Raw genomic sequence first — 13520 nt, 5'->3', positions numbered from 1 at the left:
CATGTTCATCAATTTCAACTCTACAAATCCTCATCATCATCGTCACTAGAATATTTTCTATCACCATCACCGTCTTCTTTCTCTTCATCATTACTCAGTGTATCAAGACTACCAAGATTGAAGTTCTGACCATCATCATCGGTAGTAACACGCAATTTTCCTGGAAACCTAAAACTATAATTTTCATGTTTACCCAGCCCTTGAGTCCCAAAACAAGAAATAAAACTTTTTAAAGGGAATGATGAAGAGCACAGATTCATATCAACACATATCAACACAACATAAAGAATAATCATAGAAATAGCTCAACAATCTATATTGTAAACCCTTTCGCAATAGATTGAAGCTCAGTGCCATAAGGTGTAGGAAGGCAATATTTTTCACAACATGAAGAATACAAAAGGTACTTTGATTCAATTATGAAGAAGTGAAGGTACTTGCATTTTTCAAATTGAAAAGGATTGGTTGATGCGATTCACAATTAATGGAATTTTTGGATAAAATAGAGGGAGGAATCAGAGGTGGAATATGCGCCCTGCGACTATGGTGTTGTCTTTCTGCATTGGGCTCACCGCTTATGATGACACCTAAACGACATTGTTGATTGCTGGGATTTTGAATTACATCCTTCTAAAATCAGCAGCAAATTTTATAAAAAAAACTACACTAAGAAAAGACTCAAACAGCATAAAGAGTAGGGTGACTATGCCCAAACTTAACTATCCATCAGCACAACTATTTGACATGATTGCAAGTTAAGGACTGGCCTTTTTTTTTCAACTTCTGAATGGGAGCAATAAGGGGCACGGATGAATGAGAATCACTAGCACCGTTGTGATCATGGTTCTGAAAATTAGACTGGATTGGGTAGTCGGACCGGTTCAACTGGAAATCGTAGACTAATACGATTCGGTTTAATGCTAAAAACTGTCAATTTGAAAATCGCATATGAACTGCTAAACCGGCTACCATCGGCCAGTCAGACCGAATCAAGATGCGGCCGGTTCTCTTGAAACGTCATTGTTTCAGCTCTCACAACGTGGTCTTCAGTTTTCCTCCCTCGAGCCATTCCTATTCCTAATTCTTCACTCCCCATTCTGTCTCACTCTTCAACTTTCACTCTCCAAAACATAACCCTAGTTTACAGCGCCACTGCCGCCGCTGCAAGGAGTGTAGTCTTCTCTTCGTTTGCTCAGCCACAGCTTCTTCCAACCCACCACTGTCGTGCTTGTCTCCTCGCCTCAATCTCTGTCGCGCTTCTGCCCCTCCTTCTCTTTCATTTACGGTATACCAAATTTCCACTAAGTTGCCTCTCCTTCTTCTCGAGCTCTCCACTTCTCATCCTTCCTCACCCCCTTGAAGCCACCGTTCCCACTGTAACTTGTCTCGCATTGTTCCTCCGACGTACAGGCAATGTTTTGCCACGTCAGCTTTGTTCCACTACGCTCCATCCTTCCTCTACTCCAGTTTTATCGTGCTCTACCCTTCGCAACTCCAGTTCTTCGGCGGTCCAAGCCACCCCTTCTCCAATTCCGCGATGGTCCAAGCTATCTCTTCTCCAGTTCTGCTACGTCCATCCCTCTATTCTCCCTCACATCTGTTACTGTAATGGTTATTTTAATTGGTGTAGGATTGTTAATCTGTGATTTTTCTTCAATTATTGTTGTTATTACTTTGGTTTAGGATTGGGGATCATGTTCTTGATTATGTTATTTTGGCTTTAATTTTTTTGTTTTTATTGTGATCTTCTATTATTGAATTTGTTAAATTGATACTTTGTTAAATCGTTGGGCTGATGTTGTTTTAGTTTGCTAAATTGTAAGGTTGTGTAACACCCTACCATACAGAGTCTTATGCTTAAGTCATAATTCAGAGATGGCAAGGTATTACGACCTCTAAATTAAAAATTTAGTACGTATAGTAGTATGAATGATTGATTATAACTAGGAGCCTTTATAGAAAAAGGGGTAAACAAAAATCGCAACTCGAAAGCGCAACACTCCGATCGATAACGTAACGAACAAGGATAACCAACGCGTGATTATATATATACAAATGAGTGACAAAAACAGGAATATCAAGACTCAAAATCCGGCTGCGAAGATAACCGGTCCGAGTATAGCAATATATACATATGATAAAATAAGGAAAACCCCAAAGGAAACCCAAAGGGACACAAATACATAAAACCTATTCTCCAAAACCTCCCATAAGAGGAGTAATCACAGTTTGTATTATTTAATGGAGATAAAAGTATCTAAGCAAAACATATAAACTAAACAGAGTCCCCAAAAACAAGGAATCTTCGCAAATCTAGAAGTCTCCAGCATGTTTCAGCGGGAAACCACACGTCCTGCATCTGAAAACCACAAAATCCGCATGGGTGAGAACCAGAGGTCCCCAGCATGGTAATAGCTTCCACATATATAATACATAATAATAGAGGAAAGCCAAAGGCAATCCTAGAACTTCCTCCAGATAATATCAAAGCTTATAAACAAGCTAAACCATATAAGGGCATCTGACTAAAGATTCTTCAGTCTAACTAATACTTCCCTTTCCAATTCCTTCAAACCTCCCAACCACCAACAGGAGCATAATGTGGCAAACACAGTTATATCAAACAAAGGATATACAAATAGGAACAGTTAAGGCATTTAGACAATTAGCAAGTAATATGCAGTCAAGTAGGCAATCTCAAACAATTCATATATTATGCATATGATGAATGCCTGTCCCTAGTGGCTAATGATATCATCTGTCGGTTATAGAGCCAACCCGACAAGTCCTGGTAGCTAACCCTTGGACTGTCCCTCTGTCACGCATCCCCAACTCGAGTTATACTCATCATAAACTTGATCATAATCATGATCTATATCCATCACCTTCACTGGTGAATATTTACGGGGGCGAGCTCATCCGGGTCTTTCACAGTGCCCGGCCACACTTACGACATAGGGTCAACAGAGTATCAAGTCTCAACCTGGAGCACGTGGTGGCTAGCCACTGCTACTACCCAGGGAAACTCGTATCTCAGATAGTGGAAGTGCAAATCACAATTATCAATAATTCAGCATATACATGCATTAATTCTCATCCATGGATCAACATCCATATCAGCCATCTGGCTCACGGTTCAGTCCAGAACCAGCCAATATTCATATCATACACAGCCATTCCGGCTCACAGTTCAATCCAGAACCAACCAATGTTTATAATCATACACAGCCATTCCGACTCATGGTTAAATTCATAACCAGCCGTTTCATTAACAATTACAGCCTTTCGGCCCATGGCATAACAAGCACTTCCACCACCATCCTCCACATCTCACATAATTATCATTGATCCTCATTGATCATTCATTTTTCCCTTGCTTCACTCGCAAGTTACCACATTCACTAGCTCCTTTTCTAATAGCTAGGCATATCATAATGATTTAAAACATAAATGGTGAGATCGGAGGCTTAGAAGTATGAGATTTGGCTTTTAAAACTCAAAAATTAACTTTGGGATGAAAACAGGGCCACGCGTACGCACACTCCACGCGCACGCGTGGATGGCCTCAGAAACTCATCGACGCGCAAGCGTCATGTACGCTAACGCGTGGATTAAAAATTTGCCAATCGACGTGCACGCGTCAACCACGCGTACGCGTGGGTGTTCTCGTGCTCCAGGCACACCACTAGCACAGTTCTGGCATAACTCTCTGGAAAATGGCTGGGCGTTGGGTGCAGCACAATCGGCGCGCCCGCGCACATCACGCGCACGCGTGGATGGCGCTTTCTGGAAGATCGGCGCATACGCGTCAAGTGCGCCTACGCGCAAGGGGTTATTCTGCTAAAAATTTTCTAAGTTAAAAGCTGCAGAATTCACAGATTTAAACCCCAATCTTCCAACGGACATAACTTCCTCATTTTAAATCGTTTTTCACCCGTTCTTCGAACGGTGATGAGCGGATAATTTATACGCTTTTTGGCATTGTTTTCATATAGTTTTTAGTAAGTTTGAGCTACTTTTAGGGATGTTTTCATTAGTTTTTATGTTAAATTCACATTTCTGGACTTTACTATGAGTTTGTGTGTTTTTCTGTGATTTCAGGTAAATTCTGACTGAAATTGAGGGATTTGAGCAAAACTCTGAAGAAGGCTGACAAAAGGACTGCTGATGCTGTTGGAATCTGACCTCCCTGCACTCGAAATGGATTTTCTGGAGCTACAGAACTCCAATTGGCGCGCTCTCAACGGCGTTGGAAAGTAGACATTCAGGGCTTTCCAACAATATATAATAGTTCATACTTTATTCGAAGAATGACGACGTAACTTGGCGTTAAACGCCAAGTTCATGCTGCTGTCTGGAGTTAAACGCCAGAAAAACGTCATTATCCGGAGTTGAACGCCCAAAACACGTCATAACCTGAAGTTTGACGCCAAGAAATGCCTTAGCTCGTGGAATGATCAAGCTCAGCCCAAGCATACACCAAGTGGGCCCCGGAAGTGGATTTATGCATCAATTACTTACTCATGTAAACCCTAGTAGCTAGTCTAGTATATATAGGACATTTATCTATTGTATTAGACATCCTGGATTGTATTTTGAATCCTGTGATCACGTTAGAGAGGGCTGGCCATTCGGCCATGCCTGAACTCTTTGCTTATGTATTTTCAACGGTGGAGTTTCTGCACACCATAGATTAAGGGTGTGGAGCTCTGCTGTACCTCAAGTATTAATGAAGTTCTATTTTCTTTTATTCAAATCTCTCTTATTCTTATTCCAAGATATTCATTCGTACCCAAGAACATGATGAATGTGATGAGTCAAATTACCCTCATTATTATTCTCACTTATGAATGTATGTGATTGACAACCACTTCCGTTCTACATGCAACAGAGCTTGAATGCATATCTCTTAGATTCCCCAACAGAATCTTCGTGGTATAAGCTAGATAGATGGCGGCATTTATGAGGATCCGGAAAGTCTCACCTTGTCTGTGGTATTCCGAGTAGGATCCTGGGAATCCGGAAAGTCTCACCTTGTCTGTGGTATTCCGAGTAGGATTCCGGTAATGAATGACTGTGACGTGCTTCAAACTTTAACCTGCTGGGCGTTAGTGACAGACGCAAAAGAGGGATTCTATTCCAGTAGGAGCGGGAACCAACCGGTGATTAGCAGTACTGTGACAGAGTGCGTGCATTAGTTTTCACTGCGAGGATGGGATGTAGCCATTAGCCATGGGTGATGCCTCCAGACTGGTTAGCTGTGCGAGTGACAGCCGCACAGGGTATTTCCCCGAGAGGAAGAAAGTAGCCACAGTTGATGGTGAACCCCTATACAAAGCTTGCCATGGAAAGGAGTAAGAAGGATTGAGTAGAAGCAGTAGGAGGGCAGGCGTCCGAGAGCTCTACAGTATCTCCATCCGCTTATCTGAAATTCCTATCAATGAATCTGCATAAGTGTTCTATCCCTCTTTATTATATTCTATTTTATTATTTCTTCTTTAAATTCGAAAACCCATAAACTATTTTAATCTGCCTGACTGAGATTTACAAGGTGACCATAGCTTGCTTCATACCAACAATCTCTGTGGATTCGACCCTTACTCACGTAAGGTTATTACTTGGACGACCCAGTACACTTGCTGGTTAGTTGAACGGAGTTGTGAATTCAACCAGTGCTATAATAATGATTTCATACAAAGACAAACAACTTGAAGAGAATATGGATCACAATTTCGTCCACCAAGTTTTTGGCGCCGTTGCCGGGGATTGTTCGAGTATGGACAACTGACGGTTCATCTTGTTGCTCAGATTAGGTAATTTTCTTTTCAAAAATCTTTTTCAAAAATTTTTCTTTTATTTTTTCGTTTTTCTAAACTTTATTTTCGAAAAAAATCAATAAAAATACAAAAAAATTAGAAAATCATAAAAATCAAAAATATTTTGTGTTTCTTGTTTGAGTCTTGTGTTAACTTTTAAGTTTGGTGTCAATTGCATGCTTTCAAAATTTTTCTTGCATTTTTTCGAAAAAAAATCCATGCATTCATAGTGTTCTTCATGATCTTCAAGTTGTTCTTGACAAGTCTTCTTGTTTGATCTTGATGATCTCTTGTTTGGTGTTGTTTCTTGTTTTTCATGTGCATTTTTGCATTCATATTTTCCATGCATTAAAGATTTTTAAGTTTGGTGTCTTGCATGTTTTCTTTGCATCAAAAATTTTTTAAAATTATGTTCTTGATGTTCATCATGAGCTTCATAGTGTTCTTGGTGTTCATCTTGACATTCATAGCATTCTTGCATGCATCTTGTGTCTTGATCCAAAATTTTCATGTTTTGGGTCATTTTTGTGTTTTTCTTTAAAAATTTAAAAATCAAAAATATCTTTTCCTTATTTCCCTCCAAATTTTCGAAATTTTGGGTTGACTTGGTCAAAAATTTTTAAAAATTAGTTGTTTTTTTTTTACAAGTCAAGTCAAGATTTCAATTTTAAAAATCTTATCTTTTCAAAATCTTTTTCAAAAATCATATCTTTTTCATTTTTTTTATATTTCGGAAATTTCAAAATTATTTTTCAAAATATTTTCAAAAATCTTTTTCTTATCTTTATATCAAATTTTCGAAAATTAGCTAACAATTAATGTGATTGGTTCAAAAATTTTAAGTTTGTTACTTTCTTGTTAAGAAAGGTTCAATCTTTAAGTTCTAGAATCTTATCTTGTGGTTTCTTGTTAGTTAAGTCAATTTTAAAATTAAATTTTTTTCAAAATATCTTTTTCAAATATATCTTTTTATCTTTTATCTTATCTTTTTCAAAAATTTTATCTTTTTCAAAATTTGATTTCAAAATATCTTATCTAACTTCTTATCTTCTTATCTTTTTCAAATTTGATTTCAAATCTTTTTCAATCAACTAAACTAACTTTTTGTTTGTTTCTTATCTTTTTCAAAACCACCTAACTACTTTTCCCTCTCTAATTTTCGAAAATTCTCCCTCTCTTTTTCAAAAAAAATTTCTTTTTGTTTTAAATTTTAATTTTAATTATATTTTGTCTTTGATTTTCGAAAATACCAACCCCTTTTTCAAAAGTTATTTTCGAATTTCTCTCCCTCTCTTCTCTTCTTCTATTTAATTATTTAATTACTAACACTTCTCTTCACCTCTCTTCATCCAAAAATCCGAATTCTTCCTTCTTCTTTCTTATACCCCTTTCTTCTTCTACTAACATAAAGGAATCTCTATACTGTGACATAGAGGATTCCTCTTTCTTTTCTTGTTTTCTTCTCTTTCTTATGAGCAGGAACAGGGAAAAAGGCACTCTTGTTGAAGTTGATCCAGAACCTGAAAGGACTCTGAAGAGAAAATTAAGAGAAGCTAAATTACAACAATCCAGAAACAACCTTTCAGAAATTTTCGAACAAGAGAAGGACATGGCAGCCGAAAATAATAATAATAATAATGCAAGGAGAATGCTTGGTGACTTCACAAAGCCAACATCCAAGTTTGATGGAAGAAGCATCTCCATTCCTGCCATTGGAGCCAATAACTTTGAGCTTAAGCCTCAACTAGTTGCATTAATGCAACAAAACTACAAGTTTTATGGGCTTCCATCTGAAGATCCCTATCAGTTTTTAACTGAGTTCTTGCAAGTCTGTGATACTGTAAAGACGAATGGAGTTAATCCTGAAGTCTACAGACTCATGCTTTTCCCTTTTGCTGTAAGAGACAGAGCTAGAATATGGTTGGATTCACAACCTAAGGATAGCCTGGACTCCTGGGATAAGCTGGTCACTGCCTTCTTGGATAAATTCTTTCCTCCTCAAAAGCTGAGCAAGCTGAGAGTGGATGTTCAAACCTTCAAACAAAAAGATGGTGAATCCCTCTATGAAGCTTGGGAAAGATACAAGCAGCTGACCAAGAGATGCCCATCTGACATGTTTTCAGAATGGACCCTATTAGATATATTCTATTATGGTCTCTCTGAATTTTCGAAAATGTCACTGGACCATTCTGCAGGTAGATCTATTCACCTGAAGAAAACGCCTGAAGAGGCACAAGAACTCATTGACATGGTTGCAAACAACCGGTTCATGTATACCTCTGAGAGGAATTCCGTGAATAATGGGGTACCTCAGAAGAAAGGAGTTCTTGAAATTGATGCTCTGAATGCCATACTGGCTCAGAACAAAGTGTTGACTCAACAGGTCAACATGATCTCTCAAAATCTGAATGGATTGCAACATGCATCCAACAGTACTAGAGAGGCAGCTTCTGAAGAAGCTTATGATCCTGAGAACCCTACCATGGCAGAGGTTAATTATCTGGGTGAACCTTATGGAAACACTTATAACCCATCATGGAGAAATCATCCAAATTTCTCCTGGAAGGATCAACAAAAGCCTCAACAAGGCTTTAACAATGGTGGACGCAATAGGCTAGGCAATAGCAAGCCATATCCATCATCTTCTCAGCAACAGACAGAGAACTCTGAACAAAATAATTCTAATTTAGCTAATATAGTCTCTGATCTGTCAAAAGCCACTTTCAGTTTCATGAATGAAACAAGATCCTCCATTAGAAATTTGGAGGCACAAGTAGGCCAGCTGAGTAAGAAAGTTATTGAAACTCCTCCCAGTATTCTCCCAAGTAATACAGAAGAGAATCCAAAAGGAGAGTGCAAAGCCATTGACTTAGTCAACATGGCCGAATGCATCAAGGAGGAGGAGGACGAAAATCCTAGTGAGAAAGACCTCCTGGGACGTTCCTCAAGCAAGAAGGAGTTTCCTATTAAGGATCATGAGGAATCTGAGGCTCATACAGAGACCATAGAGATTCCATTACATCTCCTTCTGCCATTCATGAGCTCTGAAGACTATTCTTCCTCTGAAGAGGATGAAGATGTGACTGGAGAGCAAGTTGCTCAATATCTAGGAGCTATCATGAAGCTGAATGCCAAGCTATTTGGTAATGAGGCTTGGGAAAGTGAACCTCCCTTGCTCATTAGTGATTTAGATACTTGGATTCAGGAAACTCTACCTCAAAAGAAACAAGATCCTGGCAAGTTCTTAATACCTTGCACCATTGGCACCATGAGCTTTGAGAAAGCTCTATGTGATCTTGGGTCAGGGATAAACCTTATGCCACTCTCTGTAATGGAGAAGCTGGGGATCATTGAGGTACAACCTGCCTTGTTCTCATTACAATTGGCAGACAAGTCAATGAGACAAGCTTATGGAATGGTGGAGGACGTTCTAGTAAAAGTTGAAGGCTTTTACATCCCTGCTGATTTCATAATCCTAGATACTAGGAAGGAAGATGATGAATGCATCATCCTAGGAAGACCTTTCCTAGCCACAGCAGAAGCTGTGATAGATGTCAACAGAGGAGAGTTAGTCCTTCAATTGAATGGGGAATACCTTGTGTTTCAAGCACATGGTCATCCCTCTGTGACAAAAGAGAGTAAGCATGAAGAACTTCTCTCAGTTCAGAGTCAAGAAGAACCCACACAGTCAAACTCTAAGTTTGGTGTTGTGAGGCCACAACCAAACTCTAAGTTTGGTGTTCAAATTCCATATCCAAACTCTAAGTTTGGTGTGGAGACAACACACTAAATTGACCTGATCATCTTGTGGCTCCATGAGAGCCACTGTCAAGCTATTGACATTAAAGAAGCGCTTGTTGGGAGGCAACCCAATTTTATTTATCTAATTTTATTTTATTTTGTTTTGGTGTTATTTTTGTGTTGAATTAGGTACATGATCATGAGGAGTCACGAAAAAAATCAAAGAAATTAAAAACAGAGTCAAAAACAGAAGAAAAAAATTTTCACCCTGGAGGACGCACGGGCTGGCGTTCAACGCCCAGAAGATGCATCTAGCTGGCGTTCAACGCCAGAACAGAGCATCTTTCTGGCGCTGAACGCCCAGAACAAGCTACATCCTGGCGTTTAACGCCAGGATGCGCACACAGAGGACAATCTGGCGCTGAACGCCAGAAACAAGCTTGAAACTGGCGTTCAACGCCAGAAACAAGCATCACATGGGCGTTTAACGCCCAGAACATGCACCAATGGGCGTTTGAACGCCAGAATGATGCATGAAGGCAATTTACACGCCTATATGGTGAAGGAATGGTATTTCTTTTCACCTAAGGATCTGTGGACCCCACAGGATCCCCACCTCAGGATCTGTGGACCCCACAGGATCCCCACCTACCTTTTCTTTTAATCCTAATCACACTCTCCTAATCCAAATCTCATTTTCAATGTCACACTTCCCAAAAACCTTCACCAATCACCTCAATTCCTCTTCCCAATTTCCCCATGCACCATTCACATCAACCTCCTCTTCCCCATACACCCCACCTACCCTCATAAAATTCAAATTCAATTTCCCACCCTTTCCCACCCAAAATGGCCGAAACCTAACCCTCCTCCCTCCCTATAAATACCTCTCTTTTCTTCTTCATTTTCACACAAACACATCCCCTTCTTCTCTCATATAGCCGAACCCCCTCCTCTCCTTCTCTACCCAAACTCTCTTCTTCTTCTTCTACTCTTCTTTTCTTTTTTGCTCGAGGACGAGCAAATTTTAAGTTTGGTGTGGTAAAAAGCCTAAGCTTTTTATTTTTCATTCACCATCAATGGCACCCAAGACCGGAGTTTCCTCAAGAAAAGGAAAAGGGAAGGCAAAAGCTTCCACTTCCGAGTCATGGGAGAAGGAGAGATTCATCTCCAAGAGCCACCAAGACCACTTCTATGATGTTGTGGCAAAGAAGAAGGTGATCCCCGAGGTCCCTTTCAAGCTCAAAAAGAATGAGTATCCGGAAATCCGACATGAAATCCAAAGAAGAGGTTGGGAAGTCATAACCAACCCCATGCAACAAGTTGGAATATTGATGGTTCAAGAGTTCTATGCCAATGCATGGATCACTAGGAACCATGATCAAAGTATGAACCCGAATCCAAAGAACTATCTCACAATGGTTCGGGGGAAATACTTAGATTTCAGTCCGGAAAATGTGAGGTTGGCGTTTCATTTACCCATGATGCAAGGTGATGAACGCCCCTACACAAGGAGGGTCAACTTCAATCAAAGGTTGGACCAAGTCCTAATGGACATTTGTGTGGAAGGCGCCCAATGGAGAGTAGACTCCAAAGGCAAACCAGTCCAACTAAGAAGACTGGACCTCAAGCCTGTAGCTAGAGGATGGTTGGAGTTCATCCAAAGATCCATCATCCCTACAAGCAACCGATCTGAAGTTACTGTGGATCGGGCCATCATGATTCATAGCATCATGATTGGAGAGGAAGTAGAGGTTCATGAAGTCATCTCTAATGAACTCTACAAAATAGCTGACAAGCCTTCATACATGGCACGGCTAGCCTTCCCCCACCTCATATGCCATCTATGTTATTCAGCCGGAGTTATCATAGATGGAGATGTCTCCATTGAAGAAGACAAGCCCATCACCAAGAAAAGGATGGAACAAACAAGAGAAGTTCCTCACGGCCCTCAAGAAGAACATGAGGAAGTTCATCATCAACAAATGCCTCAAGGAATGCACTTTCCTCCCAACAACTATTGGGAGCAACTTAGTACCTCTTTGGAAGACTTGAGCCATAATGTTGAACAATTAAGGGTGGAACACCATGAACACGCCCTCACTCTCCAAGAAATAAGAGAAGATCAAAGAGCAATGAGAGAGGAGCAACAAAGGCAAGGAAGGGACATAGAAGAGTTGAAGAACATCATTGGTCCTTCAAGAAGAAGACGCCACTAGAGGTGGATTCATTCCTTGTTCTTTATTTTCTTCCTGTTTTCGGTTTTTAAGTATTATGTTTATCTATGTTTTTGTGTTTCTACTTCATGATCATTAGTGTGTAACCATGCCTTAAAGCTATGAATAAAATCCATTAGTCCTTCACCTCTCTTAAAAGAAAAATGTTTTAATTCAAAAGAACAAGAAGTACATAATTTTCGAATTTATTAGTGAATTTAATTTAATTATATTGATGTGGTGGCAATAATTTTTGTTTCTGAATGAATGCTTGAACAGTGCATATTTTTGATCTTGTTGTTTATGAGTGTTAAAATTGTTGGTTCTTGAAAGAATGATGAACAAAGAGAAATGTTATTGATGATCTGAAAAACATCATGAAATTGATTCTTGAAGCAAGAAAAAGCAGTGAAAAAAAAAAGTGGCGAAAATTTTAAAGCAAGGATCCAAGGCTTTGAGCATTAATGGATAGGAGGGCCCAAGGAAATTAAATCCAGGCCTAAGCGGCTAAATCAAGCTGTCCCTATTCATGTGCTTGTGTCATGAAGGTCCAAGTGAAAAGCTTGAGACTGAATGGTTAAAGTCGTGATCCAAAGCTAAAGAGTGTGCTTAAGAGCTCTGGACACCACTAACTGGGGACTTTAGCAAAGCTAAGTCACAATCTGAAAAGGTTCACCCAGTTATGTGTCTGTGGCATTTGTGTATCCGGTGGTAATACTGGAAGACAAAGTGCTTAGGGCCACAGCCAAGACTCATAAAATAGCTGTGTTCAAGAATCAACATGCCTAACTAGGAAAGTCAATAACACTATCTGAAATTCTAAGTTCCTAGAGATACCAATCACTCTAAACTTCAAAGGAGAAAGTGAGATGCCAAAACTGTTCAGAAGCAAAAAGCTACAAGTCCCGCTCATGTAATTAAATTAATATTCATTGATATTTTGGACTTTATAGTATATTCTCTTCTTTTTATCCTATTTGATTTTCAGTTCCTTGGGGACAAGCAACAATTTAAGTTTGGTGTTGTGATGAGCGGATAATTTATACGCTTTTTGGCATTGTTTTCATATAGTTTTTAGTAAGTTTGAGCTACTTTTAGGGATGTTTTCATTAGTTTTTATGTTAAATTCACATTTCTGGACTTTACTATGAGTTTGTGTGTTTTTCTGTGATTTCAGGTAAATTCTGACTGAAATTGAGGGATTTGAGCAAAACTCTGAAGAAGGCTGACAAAAGGACTGCTGATGCTGTTGGAATCTGACCTCCCTGCACTCGAAATGGATTTTCTGGAGCTACAGAACTCCAATTGGCGCGCTCTCAACGGCGTTGGAAAGTAGACATCCAGGGCTTTCCAGCAATATATAATAGTTCATACTTTATTCGAAGAATGACGACGTAACTTGGCGTTAAACGCCAAGTTCATGCTGCTGTCTGGAGTTAAACGCCAGAAAAACGTCATTATCCGGAGTTGAACGCCCAAAACACGTCATAACCTGAAGTTTGACGCCAAGAAATGCCTTAGCTCGTGGAATGATCAAGCTCAGCCCAAGCATACACCAAGTGGGCCCCGGAAGTGGATTTATGCATCAATTACTTACTCATGTAAACCCTAGTAGCTAGTCTAGTATATATAGGACATTTATCTATTGTATTAGACATCCTGGATTGTATTTTGAATCCTGTGATCACGTTAGAGAGGGCTGGCCATTCGGCCATGCCTGAACTCTTTGCTTATGTATTTTCAACGG

At 39.6% G+C, this 13520-nt stretch overlaps 1 pseudogene; it reads right to left on the bottom strand.

Moving 5' to 3' along the window:
* The window catches only part of LOC112701221 (uncharacterized), a 32876-nt pseudogene that overhangs the window by 1976 nt on the left and 17380 nt on the right, over positions 1–13520 (bottom strand).

Source organism: Arachis hypogaea, chromosome 7 (genome assembly GCF_003086295.3).
Source record: "Arachis hypogaea cultivar Tifrunner chromosome 7, arahy.Tifrunner.gnm2.J5K5, whole genome shotgun sequence".
In the NCBI taxonomy this organism is placed as follows: Eukaryota; Viridiplantae; Streptophyta; class Magnoliopsida; order Fabales; family Fabaceae; genus Arachis; species Arachis hypogaea.
The sequence above is the reverse complement of the archived record's forward strand: the minus strand, read 5'-3'. Positions and strand labels throughout refer to the sequence as shown.